Raw genomic sequence first — 15,599 nt, forward strand, 5'->3', positions numbered from 1 at the left:
TCCCCATTAAGTTCAATGGGAAAGTCAAGTTTCGCAACAAACGCCATTGTTCCCAGAATCCTCTGCGGCTCCACCGCGTGTTCACAGCAACGCTGCAGGTTACACATATAGAAAAGAAGGCGTCATGTGACCCCTGCAGCCAATCACAGGTCACATGTCATTATAGGGGTCACCTGGACACAGCCGGAAGAGCAGGGACGTGTTGCTATGGTAACGCTGGGAGTGGTCAGGATCGGCCTTGTTGTATTTCTGTAGTAGATATTCGGGTGAAATAACCACTTACCCCAAAGAGGCCGGCACTGGAGGGGTTAAATCCCGGCTAGGAGTCCAGTGGGCGGGGTCACTCAATGATTGACAGCTCTCTGTATACACACTTCATACAGGGGTGACTGATAACAGAGAGAACACCCGACCAGCGCTGCTCTCTACCTAATACAGGGCTATAGCTGAAGGACCTGTGATGACGTCACCACCATGTGACCGGGGGCAGGAGGGGCGCAGCTTATCAGTGGACGAGAAGTGGATGAAGGACATGTAACGACTTCACGATCACGTGACCGCTGCATCAGGGGGCGGAGTTTAGAAGTACAGAGAAATGATGAAGGACCTGTCATGACATGAGAGGTAATGAGGATCATGTGACCAGTGCAGGAGTGATCGGAGCTAAGCCGTGCAAAATATAATGAGTTGTGGCTAAAGGACCTGTGGTGACATCACCACCATGTGATCAATGTTGAAGGGGCGGGGCTTATCAGCGGGGAGGAGACGTGGGGGATGACAGACACGTGATGGTGATCACGTGACATGACGGGCGGGCCTATGAGGGGGCGGGGCTAGTGTGCTGTGTGAAGAAGTAATTATCAAGTGACGTTATATCCCATAATAACAGTCAGGACATGCTGGGAGTTGTAGTTCTCTCCTCTTATACCTCTTCCTGTAATGTCCTGTGATATCCCATAATAACAGTCAGGACATGCTGGGAGTTGTAGTTCTCTTCTCTTATATCTCCTCCTGTAATGTCCTCTGATATCCCATAATAACAGCCTGGACATGATGGGAGTTGTAGTTCTCTTCTCTTATATCTCCTCCTGTAATGTCCTCTGATATCCCATAATAATAGCCTGGACATGCTGGGAGTTGTAGTTCTCTCCTCTTATACCTCCTCCTGTAATGTCCTCTGATATCACATAATAACAGTCTGGATATGCTGGGAGTTGTAGTCCTCTCCTCTTATATCTCCTCCTGTAATGTCCTCTGATATCCCATAATAACAGCCTGGACATGCTGGGAGTTGTAGTTCTCTCCTCATATCTCCTCCTGTAATGTCCTCTGATATCCCATAATAACAGCCTGGACATGCTGGGAGTTGTAGTTCTCTCCTCTTATATCTCCTCCCTGTAATGTCCTCTGATATCCCATAATAACATTCTGGACATGCTGGGAGTTGTAGTTCTCTCCTATTATACTCCTCCCTGTAATGTTCTCTGATATCCCATAATAACAGCCTGGACATGCTGGGAGTTGTAGTTCTCTCCTCTTATACCCCTCCCTGTAATGTCCTCTGATATCATATAATAACAGTCTGGACATGCTGGGAGTTGTAGTTCTCTCCTCTTATACCTCCTCCATGTAATGTCCTCTGATATCACATAATAACAGTCTGGACATGCTGGGAGTTGTAGTCCTCTCCTCTTATACCTCCTCCTGTAATGTCCTCTGATATCACATAATAACAGTCTGGACATGCTGGGAGTTGTAGTTCTCTCCTCTTATATCTCCTCCTGTAATGTCCTCTGATATCACATAATAACAGCCTGGACATGCTGGGAGTTGTAGTTCTCTCCTCTTATACCTCCTCCTGTAATTATGATATCCCATAATAATAGTCTGGACATGCTGGGAGTTGTAGTTCTATCCTCTTATACCTCCTCCTGTAATGTCCTCTGATATCACATAATAACAGCCCGGACATGATGGTAGTTGTAGTACTCTCCTCTTATACCTCCTCCCTGTAATGTCCTCTGATATCACATAATAACAGTCTGGACATGCTGGGAGTTGTAGTTCTCTTCTCTTATACCTCCTCCTGTAATGTCCTCTGATATCACATAATAACAGTCTGGACATGCTGGGAGTTGTAGTTCTCTCCTCTTATACCTCCTCCTGTAATGTCCTCTGATATCACATAATAACAGTCTGGACATGCTGGGAGTTGTAGTTCTCTCCTCTTATACCTCCTCCCTGTAATGTCCTCTGATATCCCATAATAACAGTCTGGACATGCTGGGAGTTGTAGTTCTCTCCTCTTATATCTCCTCCTGTAATGTCCTCTGATATCACATAATAACCGTCTGGACATGCTGGGAGTTGTAGTTCTCTCCTCTTGTATCTCCTCCCTGTAATGTCCTCTGATATCACATAATAACAGCCTGGACATGCTGGGAGTTGTAGTTCTCTCTTATACCTCCTCCTGTAATGTCCTCTGATATCACATAATAACAGCCTGGATATGCTGGGAGTTGTAGTTCTCTCCTCTTATACCTCCTCCTGTAATGTCCTCTGATATCACATAATAACAGCCTGGTCATGCTGGGAGTTGTAGTTCTCTCCTCTTATACCTCCTCCTGTAATGTCCTCTGATATCACATAATAACAGACTGGACATGCTGAGAGTTGTAGTTCCTTCCTCTTATACCTCCTCCCTGTAATATTCTCTGATATCACATAATAACAGTCTGGACATGCTGGGAGTTGTAGTTCTCTCCTCTTATATCTCCTCCTGTAATGTCCTCTGATATCACATAATAACAGTCTGAACATGCTGGGAGTTGTAGTCCTCTCCTCTTATACCTCCTCCTGTAATGTCCTCTGATATCACATAATAACAGTCTGGACATGCTGGGAGTTGTAGTTCTCTCCTCTTATACCTCCTCCCTGTAATGTCCTCTGATATCCCATAATAACAGTCTGGACATGCTGGGAGTTGTAGTTCTCTCCTCTTATATCTCCTCCTGTAATGTCCTCTGATATCACATAATAACCGTCTGGACATGCTGGGAGTTGTAGTTCTCTCCTCTTGTATCTCCTCCCTGTAATGTCCTCTGATATCACATAATAACAGCCTGGACATGCTGGGAGTTGTAGTTCTCTCTTATACCTCCTCCTGTAATGTCCTCTGATATCACATAATAACAGCCTGGATATGCTGGGAGTTGTAGTTCTCTCCTCTTATACCTCCTCCTGTAATGTCCTCTGATATCACATAATAACAGCCTGGTCATGCTGGGAGTTGTAGTTCTCTCCTCTTATACCTCCTCCTGTAATGTCCTCTGATATCACATAATAACAGACTGGACATGCTGAGAGTTGTAGTTCCTTCCTCTTATACCTCCTCCCTGTAATATTCTCTGATATCACATAATAACAGTCTGGACATGCTGGGAGTTGTAGTTCTCTCCTCTTATATCTCCTCCTGTAATGTCCTCTGATATCACATAATAACAGTCTGAACATGCTGGGAGTTGTAGTCCTCTCCTCTTATACCTCCTCCTGTAATGTCCTCTGATATCACATAATAACAGCCCGGACATGATGGTAGTTGTAGTACTCTCCTCTTATACCTCCTCCCTGTAATGTCCTCTGATATCACATAATAACAGTCTGGACATGCTGGGAGTTGTAGTTCTCTTCTCTTATACCTCCTCCTGTAATGTCCTCTGATATCACATAATAACAGTCTGGACATGCTGGGAGTTGTAGTTCTCTCCTCTTATACCTCCTCCTGTAATGTCCTCTGATATCACATAATAACAGTCTGGACATGCTGGGAGTTGTAGTTCTCTCCTCTTATACCTCCTCCCTGTAATGTCCTCTGATATCCCATAATAACAGTCTGGACATGCTGGGAGTTGTAGTTCTCTCCTCTTATATCTCCTCCTGTAATGTCCTCTGATATCACATAATAACCGTCTGGACATGCTGGGAGTTGTAGTTCTCTCCTCTTGTATCTCCTCCCTGTAATGTCCTCTGATATCACATAATAACAGCCTGGACATGCTGGGAGTTGTAGTTCTCTCTTATACCTCCTCCTGTAATGTCCTCTGATATCACATAATAACAGCCTGGATATGCTGGGAGTTGTAGTTCTCTCCTCTTATACCTCCTCCTGTAATGTCCTCTGATATCACATAATAACAGACTGGACATGCTGAGAGTTGTAGTTCCTTCCTCTTATACCTCCTCCCTGTAATATTCTCTGATATCACATAATAACAGTCTGGACATGCTGGGAGTTGTAGTTCTCTCCTCTTATATCTCCTCCTGTAATGTCCTCTGATATCACATAATAACAGTCTGAACATGCTGGGAGTTGTAGTACTCTCCTCTTATACCTCCTCCTGTAATGTCCTCTGATATCACATAATAACAGCCTGGACATGCTGGGGGTTGTAGTTCTCTCCTCTTATATCTCCTCCTGTAATGTCCTCTTATATCACATAATAACAGTCTGGACATGCTGGGAGTTGTAGTTCTCTTCTTATACCTCCTCCTGTAATGACCATTGATATCACATAATAATAGTCTGGACATGCTGGGAGTTGTAGTTCTCTCCTCTTATATCTCCTCCTGTAATGTCCTCTGATATCACATAATAACAGTCTGGACATGCTGGGAGTTGTAGTCCTCTCCTCTTATACCTCCTCCTGTAATGTCCTCTGATATCACATAATAACAGTCTGGACATGCTGGGAGTTGTAGTCCTCTCCTCTTATATATCCTCCTGTAATGTCCTCTGATATCCCATAATAACAGTCTGGACATGCTGGGAGTTGTAGTTCTCTCCTCTTATATCTCCTCCTTGTAATGTCCTCTGATATCACATAACAGTCTGGACATGCTGGTAGTTGTAGTTCTCTCCTCTTATACCCCTCCCTGTAATGTCCTCTGATATCACATAATAACAGTCTGGACATGCTGGGAGTTGTAGTTCTCTCCTCTTATACTCCTCCCTGTAATGTCCTCTGATATCACATAATAACAGTCTGGACATGCTGGGAGTTGTAGTCCTGTCCTCTCATACCTCCTCCTGTAATGTCCTCTGATATCATATAATAACAGCCTGGACATGCTAGGAGTTGTAGTTCTCTCCTCTTATATCTCCTCCTGTAATGTCCTCTGATATCACATAATAACAGCCTGGACATGCTGGGAGTTGTAGTTCTCTCCTCTTATACTACTCCCTGTAATGTCCTCTGATATCACATAATAACAGCCTGGACATGCTGGGAGTTGTAGTTCTCTCCTCTTATAACTCCTTCTGTAATGTCCTCTGATATCCCATAATAACAGTCTGGACATGCTGGGAGTTATAGTCCTCTCCTCTTATACCTCCTCCCTGTAATGTCCTCTAATATCACATAATAACAGTCTGGACATGCTGGGAGTTGTAGTTCTCTTCTCTTATACATCCTCCCTGTAATGTCCTCTGATATCTCATAATAACAGTCTGGACATCCTGCGAGTTGTAGTCCTCTCCTCTTATATCTCCTCCCTGTAATGGCCTCTGATATCACATAATAACAGTCTGGACATGCTGGGAGTTGTAGTTCTCTCCTCTTATACCTTCTCCCTGTAATGTCCTCTGATATCACATAATAACAGTCTGGACATGCTGGGAGTTGTAGTTCTCTTCTTATACTTCCTCCTGTAATGTCCATTGATATCACATAATATCAGCCTGGACATGCTGGGAGTTGTAGTCCTCTCCTCTTATATCTCCCCATGTAATGTCCTCTGATATCCCATAATAACAGCCTGGACATGCTGGGAGTTGTACTTCTCTCCTCTTATACCTCCTCCCTGTAATGTCCTCTGATATCCCATAATAACAGCCTGGACATGCTGGGAGTTGTAGTTCTCTCCTCTAATACCTCCTCCCTGTAATGTCCTCTGATATCCCATGATAACAGTCTGGACGTGCTGGGAGTTGTAGTCCTCTCCTCTTACACCTCTTCCCTGTAATGTCCTCTGATATAACATAATAATAGTCAGGACATGCTGGGATCTGTAGTCCTCTCCTCTTATACCTCCTCCCTGTAATGTTCTCTGATATCTCATAATAACAGTCTGGACATGCTGGGAGTTGTAGTCCTCTCCTCTTATACCTCCTCCCTGTAATGTCCTCTGATATCCCATAATAACAACCTGGATATGCTGGGAGTTGTAGTCCTCTCCTCTTATACCTCCTCCCTGTAATGTCCTCTGATATCACATAATAACAGTCTGGACATGCTGGAAGTTGTAGTCCTCTCCTCTTATATTCCTCCCTGTAATGTCCTCTGATATCACATAATAACAGCCTGGACATGCTGGGAGTTGTAGTTCTCTCCTCTTATACTACTCCCTGTAATGTCCTCTGATATCACATAATAACAGCCTGGACATGCTGGGAGTTGTAGTTCTCTTCTCTTATACCTCCTCCCTGTAATGTCCTCTGATATCATATAATAACAGTCTGGACTTGCTGGGAGTTGTAGTTCTCTCCTCTTATACCTCCTCCCTGTAATGTCCTCTGATATTACATAATAATAGTCTGGACATGCTGGGAGTTGTAGTCCTCTCTTATACCTCCTCCTGTAATGTCCTCTAATATCACATAATAACAGCCTGGACATGCTGGGAGTTGTAGTTCTCTCCTCTTATACCTCCTCCCTGTAATGTCCTCTGATATCATATAATAACAGCCTGGACATGCTGGGAGTTGTAGTTCTCTCCTCTTATACTCCTCCCTGTAATGTCCTCTGATATCCCATAATAACAGTCTGGACATGCTGGGAGTTGTAGTTCTCTCCTCTTATACCTCCTCCTGTAATGTCCTCTGATATCACATAATAACAGTCTGGACATGCTGGGAGTTGTAGTTCTCTCCTCTTACACCTCCCTGTAATGTCCTCTGATATCCCATAATAATAGTCTGGACATGCTGGGAGTTGTAGTTATCTCCTCTTATACCTCCTCCCTGTAATGTCCTCTGATATCCCATAATAACAGTCTGGACATGCTGGGAGTTGTAGTCCTCTCTTCTTATACCTCTTCCCTGTAATGTCCTCTGATATCACATAATAACTGTCTGGACATGCTGGGAGTTGTAGTCCTCTCCTCTTATATCTCCTCCTGTAATGTCCTCTGATATCACATAATAACAGCCTGGACATGCTGGGAGTTGTAGTTCTCTCCTCTTATACTACTCCCTGTAATGTCCTCTGATATCACATAATAACAGCCTGGACATGCTGGGAGTTGTAGTTCTCTCCTCTTATACCTCCTCCCTGTAATGTCCTCTGATAGACCATAATAACAGTCTGGGCATGCTGGGAGTTGTAGTCCTCTCCTCTTATACCTCCTCCCTGTAATGTCCTCTGATATCCCATAATAACAGCCTGGACATGCTGGGAGTTGTAGCCCTCTTCTCTTATACCGCCTCCCTTTAATGTCCTCTGATATAACATAATAACAGTCTGGACATGCTGGGAGTTGTAGTTCTCTCCTCTTATACCTCCTCCCTGTAATGTCCTCTGATATAACATAATAACAGTCTGGACATGCTAGGAGTTGTAGTTCTCTCCTCTTATACCTCCTCCCTGTAATGTCCTCTGATATCACATAATAACAGTCTGGATATGCTGGGAGTTGTAGTTCTCTCCTCTTACATCTCCTCCTTGTAATGTCCTCTGATATTACATAATAACAGCCTGGACATGCTGGGAGTTGTAGTCCTCTCCTCTTATATCTCCTCCCTGTAATGTCCTCTGATATCACATAATAACAGTCTGGACATGCTGGGAGTTGTAGTTCTCTCCTCTTATACCTCCTCCCTGTAATGTCCTCTGATATCACATAATAACAGTCTGGACATGCTGGGAGTTGTAGTTCTCTCCTCTTATACTCCTCCCTGTAATGTCCTCTGATATCACATAATAACTGTCTGGACATGCTGGGAGTTGTAGTCCTCTCCTCTTATATCTCCTCCTGTAATGTCCTCTGATATCACATAATAACAGCCTGGACATGCTGGGAGTTGTAGTTCTCTCCTCTTATACTACTCCCTGTAATGTCCTCTGATATCACATAATAACAGCCTGGACATGCTGGGAGTTGTAGTTCTCTCCTCTTATAACTCCTTCTGTAATGTCCTCTGATAGACCATAATAACAGTCTGGACATGCTGGGAGTTATAGTCCTCTCCTCTTATACCTCCTCCCTGTAATGTCCTCTAATATCACATAATAACAGTCTGGACATGCTGGGAGTTGTAGTTCTCTTCTCTTATACCTCCTCCCTGTAATGTCCTCTGATATCTCATAATAACAGTCTGGACATCCTGCGAGTTGTAGTTCTCTCCTCTTATACCTCCTCCCTGTAATGTCCTCAGATATCACATAATAACAGTCTGGACATGCTGGGAGTTATAGTTCTCTTCTTATACCTCCTCCTGTAATGTCCATTGATATCACATAATAACAGCCTGGACATGCTGGGAGTTGTAGTCCTCTCCTCTTATATCTCCCCATGTAATGTCCTCTGATATCCCATAATAACAGCCTGGACATGCTGGGAGTTGTACTTCTCTCCTCTTATACCTCCTCCCTGTAATGTCCTCTGATATCCCATAATAACAGCCTGGACATGCTGGGAGTTGTAGTTCTCTCCTCTAATACCTCCTCCCTGTAATGTCCTCTGATATCCCATAATAACAGTCTGGACATGCTGGGAGTTGTAGTCCTCTCCTCTTATACCTCTTCCCTGTAATGTCCTCTGATATAACATAATAATAGTCTGGACATGCTGGGAGCTGTAGTCCTCTCCTCTTATACCTCCTCCCTGTAATGTTCTCTGATATCTCATAATAACAGTCTGGACATGCTGGGAGTTGTAGTCCTCTCCTCTTATACCTCCTCCCTGTAATGTCCTCTGATATCCCATAATAACAACCTGGACATGCTGGGAGTTGTAGTCCTCTCCTCTTATACCTCCTCCCTGTAATGTCCTCTGATATCACATAATAACAGCCTGGACATGCTGGGAGTTGTAGTTCTCTCCTCTTATATCTCCTCCCTGTAATGTCCTCTGATATCATATAATAACAGCCTGGACATGCTGGGAGTTGTAGTTCTCTTCTCTTATATCTTCTCCCTATAATGTCTTCTAATTTCACATAATAACAGTCTGGACATGCTGGGAGTTGTAGTTCTCTCCTCTTATACCCCCTCCTTGTAATGTCCTCGGATATCACATAATAACAGCTTGGACATGCTGGGAGTTGTAGTTCTCTCCTCTTATACCTCCTTCCTGTAATGTCCTCTGATATCACATAATAATAGTCTGGACATGCTGGGAGTTGTAGTTCTCTACTCTTATACCTCCTCCCTGTAATGTTCACTGATAGCCCATAATAACATTCTAGAGATGCTGGGAGTTGTAGTCCACTCCTCTAATGCCTCCTCCCTGTAATGTCCTCTGATATTACATAATAACATTCTGGACATGCTGGGAGTTGTAGTTCTCTCCTCTTATACTACTCCCTGTAATGTCCTCTGATATCACATAATTACAGTCTGGACTTGCTGGGAGTTGTAGTCCTCTCCTCTTATACTACTCCTTGTAATGTGCCCTGATATCACATAATAACAGTCTAGACATGCTGGGAGTTGTAGTTTTCTCCTCTTATACCCCTCCCTGTAATGATAAAGACTTGGTCATAAAACCAGCGGATAAAGGAATGAGTATGGACAAATCGGAATATGTGGAGGAGATCCATAGGCAATTGGAGGACAGAACCATCTACCTACCCATTAACTATGATCCTATTCATAAGATAGGCAAGAAAATCAGCGATACTTTACAGAAACATACTCTGGTGGGCACCATCGATTACGATACCATTAACTATCTAACCAATCGACACCCGATCACACCCGTTGTCTATACACTACCCAAAATACACAAAAGACTTGAGAACCCACCAGGACGTCCCATAGCAGCCTCCACAATGTCCATACTGTCCCCTGTTTCCATTTTTAAGGAATACAGTAAAAAATAGTGTAGTACCGTGTTAGCTAGAAATAATATGCAATGTTAAATACCTTTGTGTCAAAAAAGACAAAAGTATAGAAGGTATGATACCTTTATTGGCTAACCATAGAACTTTATAGAACTTTTATGGTTAGCCAATAAAGGTATCATACCTTCTATACTTTTGTCTTTTTTGACACAAAGGTATTTAACATTGCACATTTTTATGGAAAAAATGCTTACCCCTCTGATATAAAAATACCAGGTCATTTCTACTTGACACCAGTGCCCTTCTTACAGCCATCCATACACTCAACCAGATCCCATCTGACACATTCTTGGTCACCTTAGACATATGCAGTTTATACACCTCTATACAACATGACAAAGGTTTGACCGCAGTACAGGAGATCATGACCACATCAGGAAAGGATCCTAAAATAATTGATTTGAGTACAGATCTACTTACCTTAATTCCCACGGGGAATTACTTCCTGTTTGAGGACAGAACAGGGTACACCGATGGGATCAAATGTGGCAACGCCATGTGTGATCAGCTACATGGCCTATTTTGAGGAACACCTTATCTACCCTCACACTGACTTTAAAGAACACATAATCCTATGGAAGAGATATATTGACGACATTTTCTGTCTTTGGCGTGGCCCACACAACAAACTAATAGATTATACGAACTATCTGAATAACATTTGGACTGAGTTGCAGTTCACTATGACGCACAATATGTCGTCCATCAGTTTCCTTGACAGACAGGTGATAAAAAATTACACTGGCAGATTAATCACTGACTTACATACCAAAAGAACAGACAAGAATGGCCTACTCCACTACTCTAGTTGCCATCCTCTTTCAACAAAAAATTCATTACCAAAATCCCAGTACAATTAGGTACAGAGGATAGTTGATGACGAAAAGACTAGATTTAACAGAATGGATGAAATGGCTCAGAGATTTAGGGAAAGGGGCTACCCGGCTGATACACTAGATAGGGAAAGGGAGACCATTACACACAGAACCGCCAAAGAAAACAACAATCGTATTCCATTCGTACATACCTATCACCCATGTTCACATAAAATACACCATATAATAAGGAAACATTGGCCTTAACTTAAAGAAGCTTATCCTCAGATCGAGGAATTCAAATCCCCATTCTTTCCCTGTACAAAACAAAATAAAAATCTTAGGGACAAATTGGTAAAAGCCGATATAGGCTCCTCCAATGGAGCACAACGCCAAACATTCCTGAGTACCCCAAAGAAAGGAACTTTCTCTTGCCGATCTTGCCTTCAATGTTCCCATATCATCAAAGCGACAAAATACAACACCCACACACGGGTCAAAGCATACCAATTCATGTTTTTTTTTTACATGTAATACAAATTGGGTCATTTACATGATCAAATGCCCGTGTGGCATGGCCTATGTAGGAGAGACTACTCAATGCGTAAAAGACCGGATTGGCCAACATAAGTCCAACATACGTTGTTGCAAAACATTACTCCCAGTCCCAGCTCATTTTATTAAGAAACAACACAACATAGCACAATTCATGTTCCAGGTGATTGAGCACGTACCAGCCCCAAGAAGAGTGGGTGACAGGATCAAAACCCTTAAACGTAGGGAGGCCTTTTGGATCCATAGGTTGCAAACACTGGAACCGACCGGACTCAATAGAGAATATGAACTTGGCAGCTTTTTATAAAACTAAGCAGCACTAGGACTGTTAGCATCATGATTGAATGTTTAATGCGGCAATACAAGTGATATATCCAGAAGAATTATACAGTATTATTATATGTGAAGCCTTACTACTTCAAAATGTACCATAGCCAATGTATATTCCTGCTTATACCTTGAACCTAATCTATGATTGTTTCTTCCCCCAGACATGCTGAATTTATGCCTTAATACAACTGAAGATACAGTTGATCCATTAGACAGTTACGGTATCCTTTTTTAAATGGATATAGTAATAGAATATATTTTTTCTTATAGATATCCCCGTTTTTACTTTAGATCCACTGCCTCTAACTATTCCCCCTTCTATCCTGCCACCCTCCTACATATAACACACATTACCTCTATTTCATTTAATTTATTAACAGAAATCCTCTTTACTGTCTGTGTTTCATACTACACCATTCATTACTATGTCATTTTAGGACATTACACATACTTCCCCACTCCTTATACTAACATCCCTGCATATATAGTACGGGACTTGACACGTCCTTATCATATACCCGACCCCATCCTTCCTGCTGTGTTTAACGTTAATACACTTCAGAACTAGTAAACAACAATTCTAAAATGCCCTAATCGTGACTCTAACATCGTACACCGGCCCACATCGCATTTGCAGGTTCACGTTGTAATCTACGGACTACCTCGAGCCGGCCACGCCCCCTCCACTTCTCTCTGACGATCGAGAGACATGCCCACCTAGTTTACAGGAAACCTAGACGTCATCACGTTCCACACCTGATCAGCGTCAGGCTCACGGGCACTATACAAAATGAGAGTGTGGAACGCTCTCATACAGTGCCCAAGAAATGCGACCAGCCGCTTCTAAAAAGTAAAGCGCGTGTTTCCCTATCCCCAGTACGTCACAGGTAAGTCTGTGGGGGATGTTACAGACAGCCTTGTTTTTTCTCTTTATTATTTCTCTTTACTTTCCTCCTACGTTTTCTGTGGCTTGTGTCTATTGTCTCTGTTCCTATCTGGGACACACTGTACCAGTACTATGTGGTCTTCTATGCATTTGGTTGTATATACAACAGGACCAAACTAGAGGATGTATTGTAATTTTGTTGGTGTTACATCTAAAAATATTATTTCTATAGTGGCTAAACTTGATGAAGGATAATTTTCTTTCCTTAACCGATATCGTCAGACACTGCTATAGCAATAACAACACTGACACCACCGCCTTTAATTATACATAGAAATATACGATGATAAATTAGGTTGTACCTGTGTGTTGATGTACCTACCTGATTCTACCCTGATATGACTTTTATTTTCTCCGGCCAATGCTACTATTTTGTATCAAGTTGATTGTTAATGCAAACTGAATTATTATGACATGTATTTAAGGAGAAACCCCTCCCCCTATGTTTTGTTATATGTATTTTCCTTTTTCTAATTTTACTTCAACTGGTGTGCCGGATACTTTTTTCCTATACAGATTCGGGTTGGGCCCCTATCCGTGCACCCCCTCCCAAAGTGCTGGTGCTATCTGAACATCTATACATACAGTCTCTGCCCCTGGGAGGGGAAAAGGCATATTTATTTATAAGGAAATGAGAGTAGGTGTTCCCCTCATAATTGCACATATACATTCTACATATGGTAACATACAGAATCACAAGCTCTTTAGCCAAAAGAAATACAATGTCATCAGGTCTTGTACGTCAGCCTTTGTAACAGCTGAATGTAAAGTCATACACCAGAAGGCTTAAAATAGAATACCCCATCCTCCTCTGTAGGCTGTTTAATAGTTTCACCTGTCCATCATGTTGAGCAATTTAGGTTCACACATATAAAGATATTAAAATATCTTTGAGAATTCCCTTTTTGAATATAAATTTGCTTAGCCATGTATTAGAATACTCATTCACCGGTTACATTCTGATCAGCTCCCCTGAATCAGGGCACCGTGTGTCATTCACCTTTGGATGGGTACTCAGTATACGTGTCTAGCAATAGGTGAGTGTACAGCGTTACATACTGTACACACCTGAAGATTTAGGGAATTCCAGGTTTTACAATTCGGACAATACCATCTATTTTGGTGTCGTTCTACGGCTTAACAAATAACTTTATCAGGTATGGAAGCATTCAGTGTCACATATACAGGTCGCTCTCAATGTCTCCTCCTTTCTTGGTTCTTTGGGTGGTGGATGGTTTGAACCCAAAGCACTTTAATATCCTGTGCTATTTTCTTAACTGCTGATACTTTTGCAATCAAACATATTACAAGTTTAAACATAATATATCTCTAAGTAGCTGGTTGTAATCTGGCTAAGGTACATTCTCCTGGTCTCCTGGGTGGCAACCACTTATATGCTTCAAACCCACATATATGAAGTATATGTTTTGTGGACCACGTACCCTGGAGTGATTAAACACTCCTGCAATCCAGGAGAACTAGAACATGTCCCGTCAGGTGGCTTTCATCGATGCCACCTCTTTATTAGTTAGATTACCTCGTATTGCACTTTCTACGCCCTGCGTCATCCATTTACTAGCTGTCTCGGAGCACTGGGAGCTGCCAGTTGTTCTTATCCCCACACAATATACATATTCCGTGTTTGCTTTCCCTCACAGTCGGTGAGGTTTAAAGCATCAAACAACATGTCATTTTTATTAACCTGACCTATGTTTACACATTACACAGTGTAATTGGGGTAACCTCTAATTATGGACTGCAGTATTCCTGGCGTGAGATCTATTTTCCACAGTGCTTCCCTTTTTAAATGTATTACACGGTTAAACAGCCAGGGAACCAATGCCCACACTGCTATTACAAGAGAAACAACTCAGGAGAGTTGGTGTTATGCACTAGGGAAAAGAGATGGGACCGCAAGGCCAAGGCAATAACTTCATCTATCTTCAGGGGTATTGCTAGATATGGCATCGTTTTTGAATGGATACATATCCAACAGTCCATCAATTTAGTCAATACTGATATCACTTGATGTTTGATAAACGTGTCATTAAACTCTTCTTCTAGCTCATTAGACCATAGGTAAAGTAGAGATGACAGAAAAGATGAAGATCAGCTGGAGCTTGACGAGACCCACAGTTCAGCATCGTGATTGAGGACCTTTTAGCTGTGACTGGCGTGTATCCAAGTTGTCTTTCCTTCCAACTTAACGGATGTGGAAGTTGTGAGTTGGACTTGGAATGGACCGTCACAGTGCAGCTGTAGTGCTTTACGGTGTCTCTTTAAACACGCCCAGTCCCCTGGCTGTAAATAATGTCCTCCTTTCACTTTGGATTTGGAATGGAATTATAAACATATTTATACATCTGTGTTAGCTGTTTTTTTTACAGAGTTTCTAAATAACTGGTGAGGTCAGAGTGCAATGGGCTGACACCCAGTCCAGGGTTTATGGGTTTCAGCTATGACCTTCTGGATTTTTAACTTTAAAGTGCTATTCAACCTTTCTAACTTCCCACTGCTCTGGGGATAAGGGGTGTGAAAAGCTGATCTATGCCCAATGCCTGCAAGATTTCTTGGAGTACTTCTCCAGTAAAGTGAGTTCCTCTATCACTCTCTATTGTCTCAGGGACCCCATATCTACATACCACTTCTGAGAGCAATCTTTTAGCAGTTACTTTTGCTGTGGCCCTCGTTACTGGCCATGCCTCAGGCTACTCAGAGAACAGATCTACACAAACTAGTACATATTCATACTGTCCCACCTTTGGTAACTGAGTCAATCTGCAATCGCTGATATGGGTAGTCTGCCTTTACCATATGCCTTTTTACAACCCGC

The 15,599-nt window shown here is 42.4% G+C and overlaps 1 protein-coding gene and 1 long non-coding RNA gene across 2 annotated transcripts in view; one reads left to right on the forward strand and one right to left on the reverse strand.

Moving 5' to 3' along the window:
* Positions 1–584, reverse strand: part of LOC142664530 (uncharacterized) — a 162,294-nt gene extending 161,710 nt beyond the window's left edge. The window contains exon 1 of the mRNA XM_075843686.1: positions 284–584. The gene's annotated coding sequence lies outside the window, so the exon portion shown is untranslated. The remainder of the gene's footprint in view (positions 1–283) is intronic.
* LOC142664581 (uncharacterized) lies at positions 306–15,060 on the forward strand. Its single transcript, XR_012851324.1, has 3 exons — positions 306–624; positions 11,982–12,041; positions 12,989–15,060. It is a non-coding gene; the product is annotated as an uncharacterized LOC142664581 (long non-coding RNA).
* The last annotated feature ends 539 nt before the right edge of the window (positions 15,061–15,599 follow it).

The sequence above is a fragment of the Rhinoderma darwinii genome, chromosome 1 (assembly GCF_050947455.1).
Source record: "Rhinoderma darwinii isolate aRhiDar2 chromosome 1, aRhiDar2.hap1, whole genome shotgun sequence".
Classification (NCBI taxonomy): Eukaryota; Metazoa; Chordata; class Amphibia; order Anura; family Rhinodermatidae; genus Rhinoderma; species Rhinoderma darwinii.